The sequence below is a fragment of the Clupea harengus genome, chromosome 17 (assembly GCF_900700415.2).
Source record: "Clupea harengus chromosome 17, Ch_v2.0.2, whole genome shotgun sequence".
In the NCBI taxonomy this organism is placed as follows: domain Eukaryota; kingdom Metazoa; phylum Chordata; class Actinopteri; order Clupeiformes; family Clupeidae; genus Clupea; species Clupea harengus.
Genome location: NC_045168.1, coordinates 330001 through 347177, shown reverse-complemented (window position 1 = coordinate 347177; position 17177 = coordinate 330001). Strand labels below are relative to the sequence as shown.

Genomic DNA, 17177 nt, shown 5'->3' with positions numbered 1-17177 from the left:
TTATGCAGTGTGTGTGTTGTATACGTTGTGCCATGAACCTTGTGTGGGTTATGCAGTGTGTGTGTTGTGTACCATGAGGAGAGTGTTCAGCACTTAGGGATTTATTTCAAGCATCAGCATCTATTTCCTCACCAGCAGTCAGGTTGCATCATCTACAGTTCAAGCTGTTAATCTCCATACTCCTTACCCCTGTCAGTTGTTTGCATGTAGCCATTTTGACCTTGAGTATAAAAACCGTGTTCTGTCACACTTTTTATGACGTTTGGTTCTTGTTGGTTTGACAGAGCTAGGGCGGGAGAATAAGACTTAGATTTAGACTAAGACTAAGACTCAGACACAGGTTCGTTACTGTGTCTGCAATACTGTGTTCTTGATTAAGTGCAGGTTACAGCACAGAAGTAGACTAAACCTAGTCTATAGAGGACTAGGACTGACTGTGTGTGTGTGTGTGTGTGTGTGTGTGTGTGTGTGTGTGTGTGTGTGTGTGTGTGTGTGTGTGTGTGTGTGTGTGTGTGTGTGTGTGTGTGTGTGTGTGCGTGTGTCTTTGCATCTGTATTTATTGGATTTGCGAACAGTGCTCCTTATGCCATATTTGTCATTGTTTTATATTTTAAAATATAACTGACAAACAGAGAAATGATTGCATTCATACTTTATGTTTATGTTTATATTCATGTTCGCTTATTTCCCTTTGGTGTCTTGGGAATCTCCCTCGGAGCTGAGCGTCCGTGTGCTTCCCTCTCTGAGCTCACGGCACACAGGGATGCCCTCGCCTCTGGAAAAGCGGCATAGTTTCACCACGGGGCAGCACCGCACTCCCCTACTGTGCCCCCAAATGAATTTTCCATGAAATGTCAGTTGAGTTTCTCCCCAGCGGAAAATCTTGTCACGCAATTAATACACGTAATTGAAGGCAGCCTTGAGGAGAGGAGAGGAGAGGGGAGGAAGAGAGAGGAGAGTGAAGGCCTACCATTTGAAATGTAAAGTATGCAAACTTGGCGCACAGGCTCTGGTGATTGCGGCCCACTGACAAGACGGGTTTGGGGGCAGAGGAGGCCATTAAGGCTTTGCACGCTATCTGCCCCTCCCCGCCTCCTCTTTTTGCCCCGTCCCTTTTTGCCCCGTCCCTGCTTCCACTTCCTGTAGAACCCCCACCCCTGCAACTTTAACCAGTCAGCTGGCTCAAATGCACTGGATGTGAATGTGGATATTAGACAGATGCATCGGGGGGGGGAGAAGGACGAGAGAAAGTGTGTGTGTGTAATGGTTTTACAGAGAATCAGAGTCTGCTTGAAAGAGAGTGCAAGTGTGTGTATTTGTGTGTGAGAGAGTGAGAGAGATGAAGTGTGTATGAGAGAGTGTGAGGGAATGTGTGAGACAGAGAGGGGGATAGTGTGTATGTGAAAGGATGTGTGTGTGTGTATGTGTATATGAGTGTGTATGAGTGTGTAAGTGTGTGTAAGTGTGTGTAAGTGTGTGTGTGTGTGTGTGTGTGTGTGTGTGTGTGTGTGTGTGTGTGTGTATGTGTGCGTGACTGAATGGCATCAGGTCTCGTTGTGATCTGCGGCGTCTCTTTGAGAAGGCTTCTGATGGCACAGGTGGCTTGTGTGTGTGGATGAGATGAGATGATGATGTCATGGCGGCTGTAAGCCGACACCCCAGTGGCTCTCTGCTTCCCGCTCTACTGTCAGACAGCTGAGGAGTAACAACTTTAACACATGTGGCTCCCTCCATCCAACCCCCTCCACACACACACACACACACACACACACACACACACACACTTAGTCTCTCTTTCATAAGCATTCATATACTCACTCTCTCCCTCACACACACACACACACACATTGACAGTCACATTCTGTCTCTGACACACTCACTTTACACACGCACACAGACGCACTCTTTTTCTCTCTCTCAGGCACACACACATATAGAAACACACAAACTGTCTCCCTTTTTCTCTCTTTTCACACACACCCACACCCACCTACCCACTCTCACATACACACACACACAGACCAACTAAAAACATTTCTTCCTTGCAAACTCGCTCAGCGGTTCTAAATTGTAGAGCAGGGTAGTCATGGAGCCGGAGTGCTCCCACAGCAGCAGCAGCAGCAGGAGCAGCAGCAGCAGCAGCAGGAGCAGCGATCGGGCTCTGGCCTCCACAGCTCAGCGCCACGCAAAACAGCCGTAACCAAGAGAAACAGCCTCCCGTCACCGCCGGCAACCAAGCCTCAGCTTGCGTGCGAACAGCGGAGCGACAGAAATGTGTGTGTGTGTGTGTGTGTGTGTGTGTGTGTGTGTGTGTGTGTGTGTGTGTGTGTGTGTGTGAGCACAGCTTAATGCTTTGCCAAATCAGCAATGTTTCCCCCGGCTCGGCAAGCATGCTGAATCCATTTAAGAGAGATTCCTGTGGCTGTGTCATAAATCAGTCCCTCCACTCCACTGCCAGAGAAACACAGGGAAATGAGAGCGATGGACAGTGCTTGTGAGTGAGTGTGTGTGTGTGTGTGTGTTTGTGTGTGTGTGTGTGTGTGTGTGTGTGTGTGTGTGTGTGTGTGTGTGTGTGTGTGTGTGTGTGTGTGTGTGTGTGTGTGTGTGTGTGTGTGGAAGTTGCGATGTGATGGACAGTGTTTGGGGTGGGGAGGAGAGGGGAGGCAACCATTAGTGTATGTCCTGGTGGTAAAAGCACCTGCAGTGTTTCTACATACATGCAGTCAGTCACGCAGAAGGGCTCATAAACTATCAACAGCCTGTTTCACTTTAGCCCTGTGCTTCCTCATCTGACAAGTACACTGATTTAGAAGCACAGATATTAAAATTAGCACTTTCTTCATCAACACTTTTTCATGCTGTTATTTCCGTGTTGATTTTGGCCAATGAAGAGCAATTTCTGTCCAAAACATTCTGTTTTTGTTTTGTTTTTATATTTATTTCTACCTCACCTTTACAGACACATATATGTTTACAGATAGACACATAGACAAACATAGAGACAGATAAATCCCTCAATGGGCAGATGAATAAACATTACCTGCCACCGTGAGCTCAGCTGAGTTAGCTGACTGTCATCACAGAGCAGCGAATCCTCTATCAATGCCGGCACACATCAGCACACAAAGGCATCAGTGGCCTCCTCAACACGTTTCTAATTGGCCTGGCACAGTGCCCTCTTGGCACCGCAGGGCCACCAAGCCAAACCAGCCCACAAGCGGTAGCTGGCCAGTCATCCAACCAGCCATGCAGTCAGGTCAGCCTGTGTCGGGTGCTGGGCGATGCTCCAAGCAGGCAAGCCACTCCTCTCCTCTCCTCTCCTCTCCGCTCTTCTCGGCTCTGCTCTCAGCGTAAAGCCACTGCGGCCTGTTTATTTGTTCAGGGCCTGCTAGCTGAAGTTCATTACCCAGCCGCAGTGATAATTACCCGTTGGTATCGGAGGAGGGCAAAAAGTCTTGTGAAAGCGCTGCGTACACACACACACACACACACACCACTTATCCAATTTCCCCGCTGGTTTAATCTCAGTGCGCTGAAGGTTCACTTCCTCACACACACACTCACACACACACATAAACACACACACACATTCACACACACATAAACACACACATACACACGCATAAACACACACACACACACACATACACATGCTTTCGGGGCATAGCTGCTTCAAAGGGCTCTGTGAAAAGGCCACTGACATCAGCACAAGGACATTGCTCTTCTCGGCCCAGCAAAGTGGCACATTAGATTAGAAGGTTCTGTGCGCTCAAATGCCAGCAGATGCATTTGACCTGAGAGAGATAAAGTCACCAGCCTGCTTCGAAGGTGTTTGGGCAATCAGATGTCTCATCATCTCCATCTTTGGCTGTAGACATTTCATCTCCCCATGAGAGTCCGTGCAGATACAAAAGGAAACTGTTTTCTGGTCATCATGTAGAAAAAGGCTGTGTGTGTGTGTAATGGCTGTACTGGAAAATCCACTTGCCAGAGTATGTTTATGTTGTCAGCTGGGAAAAAATACATGGGAATGGATTCCTGTTTGAAGAGCAGGTTCTTATTCCCGGAACAGATTGTAGAAAAATACTGTGGAAGTTGTGTAATGAGGAGAGCGTGGCCGCTTCCATGACTTACGATTGACAGGGCAAGCATGGGAAAGGCTTTGTTTTGGCCCCTCTGGTAACTCTTTATTATCAGACGAGTGATTTAAAGACAGCGAACACCTGCAAGCTAGGCTGGGTGCCCTGCGCTGGGTCTCGTGAAATGGACATCATAAAGAGTGGAGATCATGTCCACCAGGCCAGGGTGAGATTACCAGTGACTGGACTGCAGACTTCAACAGGCTGAGAAGAAGAAGAAGAAAAAGACACAAAGTGGTCAATTCCTGGACATATTCTTTTACAGAAAAAATAGAGAGGATTATTTCAGTTCAAAAAAGAATATTATCGGTTCTATTCCATCTTGAAGGAAGTGTATGTGTGTGTGTGTGTGTGTGTGTGCATGTGTGTGTGTGTGTGTGTGTGTGTGTGTGTGTGCATGTGTGTATACTGGTGTGTGTGTGTATGTGTGTCTATCTCAGAGAGACTGAGTGGAATTTGAGAGGCTGTCAGCTTTCCCCAATCTCCCATTCCGTGCCAGCCGTTGCGCCCCTTGGGTCATCACGATTGCAGCTCAAGGTCAAGGTCATCCTCTCTTGGATCACGCAGAAAGGCCCCAGCTCAGCCTCCCTCTTCCCCAGGATACAGCTGCTCGGCCCTGGCTACTGGCAGAGTCCTCGTATCCTAGCACACCGCTCTGATGGCAGCCCATCCCTCCACACACACACACACACACACACACACACACACACACACACACACACACTGTCTGCACCTGAGCCCTGCAGGGCCCTGGGCTTGTTTCTGGATAGCGTGGCCTGGTTCAGAGTGTAATTTCCTCCCTGTATCAGCTTTCAGAGGTGATGGAAGTAAACAAACAAATGTTGTGGTAGACCGTGGCACGACTGTCCAAAATTAGATGAAAGAGCCAGTCAACTGAAATAGCACTAATTCGTTGTACTGGTATTTCCCTGCAGGAGTGAGGAGGAACTTGTGGTGTATACATTTGGGACAGAGTTTAGGAGAACTGTGTGTGTGTGTGTGTGTGTGTGTTGTGTGTCTGTGTGGGTGTATGAGTTGCTGTGCATGATTTACATGGTGTGTATGCGTATGTTTGTGTGTGTCTTTGTGTGTGGATATAGTCGTGCTGTTGAGGGTAGAGGATAATGAGCTTAGATGAATGGGGAAGTGGTTATGTGTGTATGTGTGTGTGTGTGTGTGTGTGGGGGGGGGGGGGGGGTTGTTAATAACGCAGCCTTCCAGGTGCAGGGTACGACTTCCCCCACCCCCACCCCCACCCCCAACCCCAGCTCTCAGCCCCCAGGCTTCCGTGTGAAGGCCTGACCTTCCCTAAGAGGATGGCAAGGCGCATCACTAGATCACGACCCAACAAGAACGACACCATCACGTGGATACGCGAAGCTGCAACTCAGCCATACAATGCCATCTCTGCTTTTTTTTTCTCTCGCTTCCTCCTCCCTTCCCCCTCTCTCTTTCTCTCTCACTCACTCGTGCTTTCTCTCTTTCTCTCTCACTCACTTGCTCTCTCTCTCTCTCTCTCGCTCTCTCTGGCCCTCTCTGTGTGTGCCAAGAGAAATGAGTAGTTCTAAATCTATTCTCTATGGCTGTTAGTGAGGAATCCATAAGCCTCAAGCTACCATGTTTGTAATCAATCAAGTCAGGCATCCTCCTGGACCTTTGAGGACCGGATCAGGCCAGCCACACTGTGTAGTAGGAATGAACCCATATTCGGGAAAAAAAGCGATGTAAACAGATATTTCTTCTAAACAAAATTGCTTGATATTAATCAGAAAAAAAGTCTGTGATGGCTAAAGGTTGAGGTTTTGTTTGTGTGTTTACGTGTGTGTGTGTGTGTGTGTGTGTGTGTGTGTGTGTCTGTGTATGCGTGTGCGTGCGTGTGTGTGTTTTGTCCCCTTGTGTCCCCTGTAATGGGCTATAAATAGATCGTGGCTGTCTGTAAATGCTGCGGCTGCTGTGATACAGTCGGCAGGATAAACATACTGTTTGCGTGAAGCCGCTAAATCCCGTTTGCACCGAAGAGAGAGCAGAGCGCCGAGCCACAAGGCGTTAGAGGATTTGTGATCCCCTCCGGGTCGTGTGGCGTGACCCTGAAGGTGTCTGAGTGAGGATCAGAGGATGATCACACTCGCGGGGCAGCCGCGGGTTTACAGGTGACGGGGTTGAGGAGGGGGACAGCATCAAAGTCACTCACGCTATAGAGACACCTTGGTTTTGCTGTTGTTGGCATAGCTGTTGCTTGTTTTGGGTGGGATTAATGGCGATTTTTGAATATTGAATGTAGGACCAGGGAATTAGATTGTCAGATTTTCACATAGAAAATGCTTGCTTGATTTTCTCAACAAATCTCCTGGGTTGTATGGACATCTTGGTTGTTATTGTTGTTGTTTGAGTGTGTATGATTTTTTCGGAATATTAAATCCAGGTAACATGGAATCGATGTAAAATGTTCACATCGAAAATGCTCCTGGCTTTTCTCTTTCAAATCACGTAGATACGCTCGTTATTGATATCATTAAGTAGCATTCTTGTATCATTTTATGGTCTGGATATCCTAGTTCCGGTTCCCAGACTGTTTAGCAGTGTATCAGCTGAACCCAAGCTTTTTTTACACAGCTATCACGTTAAACAAACGGCTGCGCGTGAAACTCCAAAACTTCAGGTTTAAAGTGCCATTATGCAGTAGTTGTCCTTCAGGGTTAGGGTTAGGATAAGCAGTTTTACCTTAAAATAACAGCTTAAAAAAAATTGGGGCGCTACAATGACTTTTAATATGGAGAATCGCTTCCGTGCCGTTGCCATACCAGGGTCCTTAGGCATTTTACTGGGTTATGTAGGTTTGGCTGAAGCCGCCCGGTTTCTACTGTCTGCCGAACTAGTAAGTAGCTTATTTGCCGTCTTGCTTTGTCTTGTGTTGCACTTGCTTGATATTTGACTGTGTTAGTTGTTGACTAACTAGTTTGTCATAGTGTCAAAGTAAGCACATTTCAAGAGGTTTTGCTAGTTTTAGCATCTCGTTAGCGATTAGCAATTGTTCCGTTATGCTGCTTTAAGTAGTACAGTTCTAAAGCATAGCTAAGTTAGCTAACTGCTAAGTAACAAAGCAATTGCCTCATATCACATGCCCTCTGAAATCAAAGATTGATACAGGCCTGGCATCATGGCGGTATATTAAATAACTGAGTTGAACACAGTGCCTTCACAGTGGGAGATAGGTGTCATGGCAACTGTAATTATGTTGGCTCTTGGGTGGCTAATATATCCACAGGTTGAGGGATCAAGTGATCGGACTGATCCGAATTATGTTTAATTCATGATAGCCATTAGCGCCTTGTATTTGGGAGGGCCTTGGCTGAAGGTGTTGGGTGACGGGCAAATTGTCACTTGGCCATGTCAACGCACCAGTGATTCAGGTAATTCAGCTGCCTAGGCTGAGCCAATTGGCCAGCTTCCAGGAAGTGTGCATTTCTTTCCATCTAGCGAGAGCTTGATTAATGTCAGTGCCAATTGGGGCTCTCTCTCTCTCTCTCTCTCTCTGTCTCTCTCACACACACACACACACACACACACACACACACACACACACACACACAAACACACACACACACACACAGGCTGAGCTCTTACTACTGTTGCATTTACCTTACGTAACATCACTACATTACAGGACATTACACAACCAACTTACCTGTTTAACTGCCTTAAATGTAATGTCAGGACAGCTGTAGACAGGAGAGTGTATTGTCACTGAATCAAAGTCCTGAAAAGCTCATGAAAGGCCCAGAGTTCAGAGTTCAGAGTTTAGGCGTCCCAGCTCAGGTGACAGGTTGCGTGTGGCGAAAGTCTTTTTTGTTACCCTGATGGGTTTCACCTTGGCGGACCATCTGCCTGTGATTACGTCCCTCAATGGGCTGTGAAGGGGTGGTAATCTTTTTAACAGATTACTCGCCCGCTATGCAGACGGGAAATGCCAATGAGGAATGCAGGGATTTTTATAATACTTTTTTTTTTTGCCCTGAATAAACTTTCTGCGCTAGTTTTCTTTTCTCTCGAAGCCAGCTGAGGATGATGGAAGGGGAAGCCACACTTTCAGCTGTACTTGTCCCAGTTGGGTTCAGATCTTTTTAACCCGATTTCTTCAAAGCTAGTGTAACTAAAAACGGGGTTAGTTTAACTAACCAAAAAATGACATTATTCATGTTAGTTAACAGTAAATTCTACAATGATTGGGCTTAGAGTTGTAATGCTTTTGGAGAACTAGCTTTGGCAGCAGCAAACTCCTTACCAGGTTCAGCTACTGTTATCTCAAAATGGTTAACTGTTATGAAAAGGGTTGGAAGTTTCCTCACCAGATTTATAAATCATGCTGACAAACTCCATCTCCAGTGCAGTTTTTCTCCACATGATATCTCACCCTGTCTGAAAAACACTGGACGCTTTGGTCAGTTTGGACATGTTCCATCTGAGGCTTGAAGAGGAGAATAGGATACTGTAATTTCAACTGGAATGAGCAGAGTAGGATGTGACAGGGATATCCAGTTGGCGATACGGGCCATTCACCAAGCTGTCTGATGAGCTCCCTGCTATCAACCTCCTTCTCTTTATGGTGCTCTGAATGTGATACTATTAAAGGGATGAAATGACACTTTTCCCCCCAGTTAGCATTAAACTAGAACTGCACGTAACAGCTATGGGCCTATACTATAGACACCATAGCAATGGGCTTGATACTGGGCCATGTGCTCTATTTAACAGCTGGCTCTACTCATTCATGTTGCTCACCATGGTGTTGGAGCTCTGTTACAATGTTTGGGGATTAATCTTAGCAACTGCAAGTGAACATAAACCATAGATATTGGAATACACTAAATAGCACATAAGCATTGATATGGAATAGTTTAATTCCATCATCGCCAGTTTATCGCCAGTACAGGCCTCATTTTTGGATAATCTCATTATATCTGACTTACTGTTCCATATAGATAGGAATGGAATTGAATAAAAAGTCTGTAAAGTCTTAAGGAGATGAGATCAGACCTGGAGTAGGAGGCATCCCTGGGGTATTTTACCCAGGAACACCAGTGGTTGCAGATTTCCTTTACCACTCGTATAAAATAAACCTTTTTCCAGAACAATCTTTCCGACTCAGACAATTATTAATGTGGTTGGGGATACTATTAGTCTGGGTGCAACCACTGTAATGTGTAAGTCTTGAATATTTTGTGTCATTATTGATATACTCAAGAGGTCCCAGGAAACATGCTAACTGACTTTGACTGAATGAATTTACATTAGGATGCGCAGACGTACCAGTTAGCTTACAATAAATCCTGGCTGCCTGCCTAGCTCCTTCGAACCTGTGCGATCTTTTAGATGCCCTCAAACATGGTCTATGCTTCCTCCATACTTTGATTTCTCATACCTAAACAACCTTTACAGATGGTTTATTAAATCTGTGGAGCAGCTGTCCATTGGGCTCTTTCTCCAGCGAAAACGGGAGTTCATAAACCGGACTGAGGCTTCAGTTAGATGCTTTTAGGTTATAAAACTTGTCAGGGGAAAATGAGAATAGGAAAGCACTCAAGTTCAAACTTCCCTTCTGTATTACACAACATACACTATACCATTACTGAGCTTTTTTTATGAATGTGAGTTCTCCCACCATTCTTGTTAGAACGTAAATCAAAACAACAGTCTATAAATAGCTTTTCCAATGGGCGTTTTAAAACCTCTCCCTCACTCACACACACAAACACACACACACACACACTCAATAAGTGGGTTAATGGGCGTTGATGCTAGTTGAAAACTGTGTGAGGTCTCTGGCTCATGTTTTAAAACAATGTAAAAAAAAAAGTCCTAGACAGCCTGCCTCGAGTCACCACAAGAATAGGCCTTCATTGCGTCAGAGGGGGGGTTAAATCATGGCTCAGCTGCAGAAGGCAATGGGGGCAAAGATACTCACAATAAATTGTAGCAATGCCAGACACCGCCCGCGACAGCTGTTATCTTGACACTGGGCGTCTGGGCATAGGAGGTGCTCGAGAATTAGAATCCTTTTTTGTTTCTCGGGGACTTGTGTTTCAGTGTGTGAGAAAGGAAGGAAGCTAGTGTTTTGCTATATACGTAAACTTCCATGACATCAGATTGGCGTCTGCAGCTCCATAGTGAAGTTTTCCATTGATTCTCAAGAGGTTTATTCTTTTTTTATATGTTGTCCTTATCAGACATTATCCGTTTTTGTGAATGCGTTGTGAATGGAAGGCCGGATGGCTACCATTTTTTTGAATGGGTGGATGGCAAAAAACAAGCTATCCAAATCTACAGAAGCTCAGCCTGATACGTCTACATTATATGCATTGTACCAATCACCACCAAAGTGTATGTCAAAACCTGCCCACAGACGCATGTGTAGTCTGGGCCCAGAGCCAGTGATTTCGATTTAAACATATCACCCACAACACATGTTTCCTGAGTGACTTCTCTAAAAGCCATGCGTACAATCCACGTTCTCTGCTCACCACACCCCTACTTCCCCACCCCCCACCCCCCACCCCCACCCCCACCACCCAGCGTTCCTGTATGCCCTTCACTTGCAGTAAATATCTACTGGATTTCCACTTTGTTGTTCCGCAGCATGCCACCGAACATTCCTGTCTGTTTAAAGGCTCTGTTGTTGCCATAGTAGCTGTCTCTGAGTTCTATCGCTTCACCATATGGGATTCTGTTTTTAGTATCCCTGTGGCTTCACTCAGTTTAATGTCACATGTAGTCTTATGTCTCTTTTATGTCTGTGATGGAAAGTCATTACCAGAAGTGCCTGTGACGGACGCATAGCTCAGTGGCTCTATGTGGAAAGAAGAGACAGTAGCTTCAGTGCCTTACATGCTCACCATAGCTTCTGTGGTGTTGAAACAATTCTAGCATGTCTATTGATACGTCAACATAAACAAATTGCTATTTGCGGCGCTGAATGATGATAAGATCGCAAAGTCCTGGCGTGGAAACAAAAGAGCAGCCATAAGAACAAAGGCATTTATGTCACTGCCTCTCTCTTATTATACACACAGTAAACACATTTTTAAGATGACTGTATGTGTCGTCTTATCATGTTTACCGCTTACAAACAAACCTTTTGTTCTCATCCCTGCGGTACAACCCCAAAAAATAAGTGGCAATGTTTTGACCTGTTTTATTTTTCACAAAAGTCACTGAGTTGTGGGTAATGTCTGATGACAGATTGCTTTTTGCAGATCGTATTTTGCGTGACCCTGACTGACATTCATGCAGGCATGCTGATAACTCCTGATAGCTCTTCAGGTTGTCCAACCATTGTGTATATATATAATATGTATATATATATATATATATATTCACATGCAGTCGGTTCTCACATTTGCAGGAGGACTTTAAAGAGAGGAAATGCTTTTTCAAAGCCAGCAAACATTTATGAGCTAAATATAGAGACAGTGTGGTTATACAGATATAAAAAAAACAGATTCATATTCCAAATCTTGTTATAGTTACTAGCAATTATGTATGCACAAAAACACAGAAAAAGAAACCTCATTCCATTCCAGTTTTGTAAAACCAGTGCATTTGAGTGTAGAATTAGTGTAGAATTCTGATGAGAGAGATAAAAACAAGAGATAACAAGAACGATGTTGCAGAGCATTGATCTAACACTAACCAAACAGTAATGCGCAAAAACGATAAAATACAAAACAAAACAAAAAAACTGCAGAAAACTGCATGCGAGAAGTACATTTTTTTTCTTTTTAAACCTCAAAGGAAATTGTTTGTCTCATCTATGGTCACTCTACCCTCGATTTCCTGTGAAACTTTAAAACAAAAAAAAACTGTCCCAGATATACGATAGAACATATAATGAAGAATTAGGTTTCATTACACGGCGGTCTTAACCTTTTGCGGAGAGCATTCAGAGCTTGCCAGCAGTCATCAATATTTACCAGCTGTTGTTATTATGAAATGCTTTATAGGCTAATGTGGCTTGCCGGCTTGCACGCAAGGTCTTGGAACGGGGCCAGCCACCAGTCAGGGACTGGGGGAAGATTGACAGAAGGTTTGCTTGCGTGACAACAAACTCTCTGGTCAGCCAGTTCTCATGTCTTAAACACCCGTTCCCCTAGCCCTTCTTTTTCCCAGCTCTCTCTCTCTCTCTCTCTCTCTCTTTCTCGTTCTCTCCGTCTCTTTCTCTTTCACTTAATTTCCCCTCCCTACCCCCTCGGCCTCCGACTGTCTCTGTTTCTTTCTCTCAGCTGTAGATTTCCTGGACAAGTTTGTGTGTGTCTCTGTGCGTGTGTGTGTGTGTGTTTGTGTGTGTGTGCACACGCATATGTAAGAAAGAGAGAGAGAGAAAGGGAGGGAGAGGAGGAAAGAGAATGAATATCACTGTATGTGCATACTTATAGAAAAATGTCAGTGCTGTATGCATACCTGGGCATGTGTCTCCACATATTTGTACTATTATATGCATCTATCTGTATTTGCATTCGTGTGCAAATATTTGTCCTTGCGTGTGAGTTGGGGTTGTTTAAGGCAAAGGAAGTGTCTGTGTGTTTCGTTAGTCAGAGGTGCCATCCCCTCTTCTACTCCCCTCACTGTCTGTGTTGAGATATGAGCAGACTGGCAGCCTATCTGTGCACGCAGTGCAGGGGGTTGGGGGTGGGGGGGGGTGGGGGTGCAACATGCCTGAAGGTTTTTAAACTAGAGTCCTTATGAGAATCACAGCCATGTTTAATAAAGCTGGGGGAGGCTGTAAACGTCTTAAATATTGACACATAAGGGGTTCAAAACACATAAAATGATCTAACGAATTCCAAACCAGTCTAATGAATCCTTTTCATTGTTATGAATGTGAATAGCGATGAAGCGAGACTAGCGATAGTGAGTGGCTTATCAAAGCCACACTTGGCAATGAAGTGGTGGTTTTATGTAATGCGTACGTGAATTAGGGAAACAGTCGCCTCGAACTGAGCGTGAGCAGAGCAGGGTCTCTCATCAGGTGACGCCCTACAAATCATCTGTTGTGACACACAACACACCCTGTGAGATCCGTCCAATGTCTCTCTCAATCTCAGACAGACAGCCCCCCCCCACACACACATATACACACGCACAGCCCTCCTGCTCACTGCGTTAGTGTTAGCGTTAGCGGCTAGGAGGAGACAAAAAGAGAAGCTCCTTTCTTTCTTTCGTGACGCCGACGAGTCGCCACAGACATTGCGTGTCTCGGGCTGTCAGGAGTGCGGCTGGATGAATGCGTGATTTGTCTCGTTTGCAGACTCGGAGTGTCGGGGACAGATGGAGAGGTGGCGGAGGAGGAGGTGAGGGGAGCGCTGAGGTGTTGGGGTGTGTGACTGTGAGCATTGATGCTTCTGGGGTATCCCCACGTCACCCCATCCGCCCCCCTCCCCCCACAATGCACCACGCCCTTGCATGCTAAGCCAGGGTTCATAAGGGCAGAGGGGTCAAGGAGTCATCACCCCCCCCACCCTCCTTAACCCACTCGAGTCAGCAGATGACATAGAGGCCATGGAGACAGACACTGTTTTACACACACACACACACACACACACACACACACACACACACACACACACACTCACACACACACACACACACACACACACACACACTCACTCTTTCTCTCACACGCACACACCCGTCACATGAAGAGATTTTTCCTCCACTTACAAAAAGCACAGTGTTGATGTTATCTGATGTTTGGCACAATGTTTTTTTTTTTTGCATTTGGAACAGAAAAGTACCGCCCAAGGAAGTGGCTTTGACTAAAAACATCACCTGCTGGATTTAATGTAAGACAAAAAGGGTGATGGAGATTCAGTGAACACCTGTAAATTGACCACTGCGGTTGCTTCTACCTGGGTGTTTTTAACTGGTTTTGTCCTTTTGTGAGACTCTCTGAGAGCATGCTTTGTGCACCACACAAAGGTTTGCTCTACTGTTTCCCACACGCACACACACGCACACACACACACACACACACACACACACACACACACACCTCCCTCTGCTCTATCCTCCACGCACCTAGGCAGTCCTCTGCTGGCTCTGGTGGCATGCTTCAGGAGGCAGTACCCACTGCAGTCTGTGGTTTCCTCTGCTGTCATCAGGGTTTCTCTCCTGTTGTCACCCGACACTGAGGCGCCCGTGTCTTTACTTTACATAATATCCAACATCCGAGCACCCAGTCATCGCTTTCTCCGTTCTCCTATGAGAGAGAGAAAGGGTAAGATAGTAAAAAAGAGAGAGAGCAGGTGAGAGAGACAGAAAGAATGAAAGAGACAGAGAGAGAGAGAGAGAGAGAGAAAAAATAGACACATAGAGAGATAGTGTGACAGAGAGAAGGCCCCAAAGGAAATGAGTAAAGTCAGACACGGGGCTCAGGAGGAAGCAGCTCAATAATGAATCATCCCGTTTATTTGGGTTCCCCGGACCTGGCACCTCCTTCAAGGCTCCAGGAAGGGATGAGGGGTACAGAGGGGTGACAAGGAGAGAGAACAAGAGCACTGTGTGCAGAGACATAGTGTAACACACACGCACACTCACACACACACAGACTAGAAGACAGCAGCATGGCTCATTTCCTCTTGTGGTTTCCACTAGTCTCCCCACAAGTTTGGCTGTTGCCATGGTGATGTAAAGAAATTAGCAATGGGTGTGGATGATTGATGTTATTTATTTATTTTTTTTTTGGGGGGGGGGGGGGGGGCACATGACCTAGGTGCTCCATGAACAGAGCCCTAGACTGGTGAGAGAGAGAGAGGGGGGTACACCACTATTCTGTTGGTGTCGTGAAATAGGACAGGGAAGAAAAGGCAGCACAGGAGAAAGAGAAAGAGGAGGAGGAAAGAGGAGGAGGCTGGGAAGTCTTGCGTGCGGTGCTTGTGGAATTGTGCGGAGGGAAAATTGTAGGGAGTCACGAGAGCAGTGGAGTGAAGCAGAAAGGGAGTGGAAGTGTGTGAGTGTGGGGGGGTGGGGGTGGGGGTGCACAGTGACAGAGACTTTGTTTCGTTGTGAGGGGGGGGTGGGGTGTCACATGCATGCCACTCAGACAATTGGGGGGGGGGGGTATGTGTGTGTGTGTGTGTGTGTGTGTGTGTGTGTGTGTGTGTGTGTGTGTGTGTGTCTGTGTGTGTGTGTGTGTCTGTGTCTGTGTCTGTGTCTGTGTCTGTGTCTGTGTCTGTGTGTGTGTGTGTGTGTGTGTGTGTGTGTGTGTATGTCTGTGTATGTGCGTGACTGATGTAACCATGTTCAAGGGCTGCTGTAGGGGCTGGACTTTTCCGCATGGATCGCTGGATTTCACACAGACAACGCAACATGGTACATGACATGTCAACAACCAGGAGTTCTGGAGAGCTGCACGAGAGGGGGCCTCCCCCTGAACCTGCCATGTCTGCTAACAGCGCAGAGAGTATAGCCATGCTAGCGCATGAAGTAACACCACAGTTCCGTTCCATGTCTTAGCACTTAGCACAGAGTCCTCTGAAGATTGGGATGGTTTGAGGTTGTTTCACCACAAGGTCCATATGTCCACAACCACAATCACAGCGTCAGTTTCAGTCTTGTGACCCTATAACAACTCAACTTCAGCTGGTAGAGGAAACGACCTCCCATGGAGGCTCCGCAACCCGCAAGAACAAGATGGAGGACGGTGGCTTCAAATCCCTCCTGTGACTATCATTCATTTTTAGATGTTTGAAGCTGAGCCTCTTAAGTGGTAGCACATTAGTTAAGTAGAAGCTAACTTTAGAGTACGCTTGAGAGCAAATTAGTGACTGTGTTAAGTCTCCAATCACTGTTCCAGTAAACGAGAAGGCTGGAACAACAGAAGCTTCGCACACCAGTACTTACCGCCTAACGACAGACTGCAGGCACATGATCTTCAGCGGTCGGAATCATAGCTTCATCTGACATCGCTCGTAAATGCAGATGGAGACACCAACGTAAAGTGCTTTTTTTTAAACAGTATCTCTAAAGTTCGTCCAGGACCATGTTTCTTGTCCATGACAGTCAGTCAGTATCGGACAAACTGTTCAAATGGAAACGGGATAACCTTCCCCTGGATCACCCCCCCCCCCCCTCCCCCCATCCCCCTTTACCAACACCCCCAGTCTTTTAAGTGCTTGAAGCAGTGTGCGTCTTTAAGAGGGCCCCTGGCTGAGGTGTTATTGCCAGTGTGTGTGCCGTTTCGTGCCAGGTCGATCGCAAAAAAATGTCAGATATTTGAAATGCCAGCTGAGGGTTTGCTTTCCAAAATAAAGAGTGGGCCATGTGGCGCTAATGTGTCAGATTGAGCCGCTAGAGTCATGGAATCTTACTGTTTGCACTTCTTACGCCCACCATCTTTAAGGCCTAATACTGGGATTGGAGAGGAAAAATATGAGCAGTGTCCTACATTTGTCTTCGCATGCGATCATTTTTTATTTGAACAAGTTGTTCATGAACATCTCTCTCTGTGTCTGTGTGAGTGTGTGTGTGTCTCTGTGTGTGTGTGTGTGTGTGTGTGTGTGTGTGTGTGTGTGTGTGTGTGTGTGTGTGTGTGTGTGTGTGTGTGTGTGTGTGTGTGTGTGTGTGTGTGTGTGTGTGTGTGTGAAAATATACCATTTACCTTGTGTTAGTCATCATGTAAACAAAATCTGTTTTCATTCTGGGGTGCCGCAGAGAGCAAAACAGGATGAATCAGCCTTATAAGCTCAGTGTTCCTCAGGAATAACACTTAGCCGTGTGTTTGGCACGGTGCGTTGCGCTCCAAGGATATCCTATTACTCAGTGGGCATCTTTGCCAACTGCACTCAGAAACTGAGAGGATGTGTTTATTATTGTGGCGAGGCTAAACCCCTTAATGCCACTTAAATGTCATCTGTCATTGTGTCGTACTTGAGAAATACGGTCGGTCCAGCGGTGCCACCTCCGCTTCTAGCCCGTAGTGCAGCTGAGTGTGGGCCGCACCTGAGCCGGGACCGGGCCAGATCTGTTAAAGAGTCGGTGGTTCTG

At 46.2% G+C, this 17177-nt stretch overlaps 1 protein-coding gene across 2 annotated transcripts in view; it reads left to right on the top strand.

The window, feature by feature from the left end:
* Nucleotides 1-17177, top strand: part of LOC105896897 — a 73414-nt gene that overhangs the window by 36343 nt on the left and 19894 nt on the right. The window lies entirely within an intron of this gene.